At 49.1% G+C, this 5,173-nt stretch overlaps 1 pseudogene; it reads right to left on the reverse strand.

The window, feature by feature from the left end:
- Nucleotides 1–254: 254 nt before the first annotated feature.
- On the reverse strand, nt 255–1,494 carry LOC110315364 (annotated as a pseudogene).
- Nucleotides 1,495–5,173: the final 3,679 nt, after the last annotated feature.

Below are 5,173 nucleotides of genomic sequence, written 5' to 3' on the forward strand. Positions count from 1 at the left end.
AGCTGGTTTACAAGTTCAGAGATGCAGTCCAGTTTCATCAAGTCATGGCAGTATCCAGGCAGGCATGTTGCAGAAGGAGCTGAGAGTTCTACATCTTCATCTGAATGCTGCTAGGAAAGGACTGCCTTGCAAGGTGCTAGGCGGAGGGTCTCAAAGTTCACCCCTACAGTGACAAACATCCTCCAGCAAAGCCACACCTCCCAATAGTGCCACTCCCTGGGCAAATCATATGCACACCAAAACAGAGTCCATGCCTACTTCCTCACAATCCTTTCCAGGATAGCCACATCCTGCTCAGCCTCAGATGGCTNCCCCTACTCCATGCCCTCACCTACATACCAGTGTAGTAAACCCACTTAGCATACATCATGTCAAGGTTGTGGTCCGGGCAAGAACAGGCTTCAGCAATGGTGATTGTGTTCCTCAGCATGCTCACTGCAGCTTCACCTTAGTGAGATCACCTACAGGCACCACAGTGGGTGGCTAGCAATTGACACCAATCTTGAAGCCTGTGGGACACTGCATGGTGTGCCTCATCATGATGCAGTGATTGCAGAATTCACATTCTCGGGCACCATATCTCCATGGCACAGTAGGCAGTAGGCTATGTACCTGCCATGCTATGGGTGACACATCACCATCAGGTTGGCAGGTTCAAACCAGGCCCTGGTGAACTCTGCCATTGACTGCTGCTCATGGTAGGCTTTCTCTGCAGAGATGATGGAGCATAGAAGGCCAAGGAGATGAGGGGTTAGGGCACCAAGTTGCTCTGGAACTCTGTCACATCCACATGGAATGGCCCACCAGCACAAGGAAACTGTGGTGCAGGAGTTGATTTGGCTGATGAAATGGTTGAGGTTGGAGTAGGTTGAGTCCTGAATGTCACCACTGGGGTGAAAGATGTCATAGACGGCCTCCTTGTCCACTATGAAGGCAAGTCTGAGCATTCTGGGGTGGCATGTGAGGTCAGGATGGGGTTGTAGGGCTCGACTACAGCTGTGGGCACTTGTGGGCCTGGGTAGATGGAGAACTCTTGTGTGGACTTCTGGTTATAGCCAGTAGAAAGCCACTCCCATCAGCTGAGAGGTGAAGCAGGAGCTGGTGCCTCCTCCAAAGCTGTGGAATACCAGGAAACCCCGAAGTCCTGTACACTGACGAGGCAGCTTATGGGTCTGGTCCTCCCCTGGGTCGATGATGGCCAGTGATGGAGGGGCCAAGGGCATGGTTAAGGGTTGCATCTTCTTCCAAGCGATAAGCTGCTCTGGTTGAAGGCGACAGATTTAGGGTGATTTCAGAACTCAATGACTACAGTAGGCTCCAGATCTACAAAGACTGCCCATGGCACCTGTTTCCAGCTGCAGTTTCACAGAAGAAGGTGGGGAAGGAGTCGTCACCTCCTCCAGTGGTCTTGTCACTGTGCATGTGCCCATAAGACTGAATCCCATGTTCTGGGCAATAGAGCTCCCAGCAGGCACTGGCCATCTGCACACCAGCCTGCCCCCACATGGAATTCACTCATGCATGAGATGTCTTAACTGTACATCTCCTCTAGAGTTGGGGTCACTGATCTCAAGGGAGACCTCACAACTACTTTTCTATTGCTGTGTTAAACACCTTGTCCAAGGAAAATTAGGGAAGAATTTCCTAGAGCTTGCTCACAGTTTCAGAGGATTAGTGCATGCCTACCTTGGTGGGGAGCATGGCAGCAGGAGGTCAGGCAGGCATGGTGCTGGAGCAATAGCTGAGAGCCTAGATCTTGCTCCATAAGCTTAGGGCATTGAGGGGGCCAACTGGAAACTGTATGGGCTTGGAAAGTCATATAAAACCACAGATTCCCATGTTCGCTAGTAACTTAGTGTATCTGTGTGGACTGCCAATCGTTACCTAGCTGTGCAGCTATGGCCTCTCTGGTGACAGATTGTGTTTGATCTGAGCAGCAAAGCATGGTGGTTTCCATGACCCACAGTGGATCAAGACTGCCCTGGGTTAAGTCGTATCCCAGATTCTGCACTCAGGCCAGTGGTTGAATCACAATGTTTGAAAGCCACCAAAATTAACAAAGTTTACGAAATATAACATGGAGATGCTCTTAACAACAATTCCATGTGCTGTTACAAGGTAAACAGTTTAATGATCCTTTGACTGCCTCCCCTTTGAGGGTCTGTATCTGTGGGACACAGACAGAGAGGGTTTATTTGGAGATTCAGAAATTGAGTCCAAAGGGAACTCACATGTATCAAACTTTCAGATGATCATGGGAGAAGAAAAAGGATGAGGAAGAAAGTGCTCAGAGAGCGCATCTCCTTTCTGCCTTCTGCACAATCCAGTTATAGAGGGGGCAGAAAGCTCCTTCCTCTTGACTTCATGAGACCTTACCACACTGTGTGGAGAGTAAAGGTTCCGTCTGTGACTCAGACTGGAGCCTGAATTGCACAAGGACTGTCGTGTGCACACTTTAGTAAGCCAGGAATTGCCACTTCATAGCATTAAATTTTGGTAATATTGTCCCAGCGAGGACATGGCAGCATCAGAAGGCACCCAGGACATTTGCGCAGCAGCAAAGCATCAGTGAAGTGTGTCCAGACTTGTCCCAGGAAGAGTCTGAATGTAGAGACAGAAAACACTCCTGACTCAGGCACAATTTGTTGAGCAAGCTCCCCACCTCTTGAGAGGGTAGAGGCACCAGGCTTTCATAGGCTAATTTGCAAATACCTTGAACCCCCAGGAGGGAAAAAAATCAGTGGATCCTAATGTTGCTCTGATTGTGAGAAGGCCTACAAAGGGAGTGAGCCAAGTGGGTTAGGGGCAGAGAATCAGGGAGTAGCCTGGAGTGAAAAGTGGCCTTTACCAAGGACTGAAGCCAGGAAGGAGGTCAGACTCCCTCTGTTCTGACACTTTGATCCTACTCAGAAGGAAACTCCAGGCAGCCTAGGGTACCAAAAAGTAAAGTTAATCTGGCTGCAAGAACCAGATGAACAAGGCAGCCTCAGGACAGAGGGAGATGGGATTAATAAGGAGTCTATTGTATAGGCATTGAATGCCTGCCAGGTACTGGTGGAAAACATTGGCCATTCGTGACCACTTTGGATGAATGTCCCTTTGTACAGCCCAGGACTCCAAAGGTAAGCAAGAGCAGGGAGCATACAGTAACATGTCCAAGGGCAACGAGCATACATACAGTAACATGTCCAAGGTAAGCAGCACTCCTGAGCCATGGCCTTCGCTGCATCCTAGGTACACAGTTAGGTGATCCCTCTTGGAAAGTGCCTGTGATGATGACACACAGGGGTAGGGAAACCTAGAAGCATGTGATGGATAGTGAATTGGTTAAGGGGAAAGAGGACGATGAGCAAGCTGTGATGTAACCTGTCACTGTGATCACTCTGTGTTGTTGCTTTCAAGGAAGGTTTAGGGCAAAGGGAGCATCCTGAAGGAACCTGCCAGGATCCTCCAGGAGAGGTTCACACAGTCCAACTTCCAGCGGGAACAAAGGCATAGACTGGGGTCCATGTTAGCCTCAAAGATTCCGCCTCTAAAGCAATTTTGTCCCAGGTTCATGTTCTAAGATCTGAGGTGGCAGATGGCCAGCAATTCTGGAGAGCTATCAGAAAGATGTGCTGTTTCTTTTCTTCTCCCCAACCTGAGGCCAGTGCCACCTCTTTTGAGGGCTGTTGCTCCTCAGGCAGCACCAAGGACAAAGATTCAAAGGGACTCCCAACTTCAGGGAGAGGGCAGAGCTAGGAACAGAGACAAGGTAAGAGAGGATTGTGAGACGAAGGGACACAGTTAGGATGGACCAAGATCTGACTTCTTCTTGTGTTTAGACACACCCAGAAGAGACCTGGGGTCCTCTCTATGAAGAACAGCACAGGAGACTGAACGGTAAAGACTTGCAAAGGGGGTAGCACTTTGGTCATATGTCTTTTTTATATGTATTCGCCTTTGCAGAGGACCGAATACCTGGGACTTAAAAATGAACAACATGCTGTTCTTGTTGTGTTCTCATGACCCTTGCATTAGCATGTGTTTTCAAAACAACTGTAACAATCTAAGTCAGAAATGTGGAGCATGTGATTTGCAAACAACTGTTAAAATGTATCCAGTCCTTTGAAAAGATTCAGAAATTACAAGAAGGGGGAGCCCTCGGGAAGAACAGAACCCAGAGCAGAGAGGAGTGTCCTGGAGTTATCAGAGAGCTCCAGGTGGCCAGGGTATATAGAGGACTGAAGGGGGTCATTTAGCAAGAGCTAATCATAGTACAGCCATGAGAAGAAACTTGCACTTGAGTCAAAGTGGAAGAGGCAGCCATTCTGACAACTTAAGGACAGGCCATGGATGGAATGGTTAGCCTTTCAGATGAGTCTGGCCACTGAGTGGAGGTGGCAGTTTGGAGAGAGGGAGGGAAGGAGAGAGGGAGGGAGGGAGGGAGGGAGGGAAGGAGGGAGGGAGGTCTGGGAATGCAGGGGGCAGGATGGCAGTAGAGTTGAAGAGCTTCTGCTGGCATTTGATACTTGGTGGCCACAGAGACAGCCCATAGGCAGAATGGTGTCTCCAGGTACACAGGGAGGACATGGGGATGTCCCTCTGACAGGGTTTGGCTATCATCCTTGGGTGGATGCTACTTATTCATTATCATTTGGAGAAGACTGCTGGAGGAGGCACAGAGGCAAGGAACTCTTGTACATCGAATATATCACTCAATCATTCATAAACTGTATGTTTCAGATGGTTGGTTGGTCAACGATTCCCTTAAAAGAACTAGTGAATGCCATCTCCTTATTTGTAGATTATTTTGAGAATCTATGCATCACACCACAGACTCATGCTTCAGTATGGACTATACTGTGGTCTCGTGAGGGAATGGCTATCACGTGACAGGGGCATAGCACTTGTCTCTCTGCTTATGTCTACCCTTCTCACATCAGCAATACTTGCCAAACGGAGAAGCGATCAGAGAGAGAAATGAGTCCATGTAGATCTGGGCCCTCACCAGACTTAGGACTCTTCCTGATTCCCCACAGCAATCTGAATGAGTCCAGACCTTTATCTGGAGAGCTGCCCTCCAACCCTCCCTCCTCCCTAGTTACTTTCTTCTTCCCTCTGTCACGGTAAGCTCCAAGCTCCAGTGATGTCAGGCAGCACCCTGGTCTTCTGCCCTAGTGACTCCATACAC

This window comes from Mus pahari, unplaced genomic scaffold, assembly GCF_900095145.1.
Source record: "Mus pahari unplaced genomic scaffold, PAHARI_EIJ_v1.1 scaffold_13409_1, whole genome shotgun sequence".
Lineage (NCBI taxonomy): Eukaryota > Metazoa > Chordata > Mammalia > Rodentia > Muridae > Mus > Mus pahari.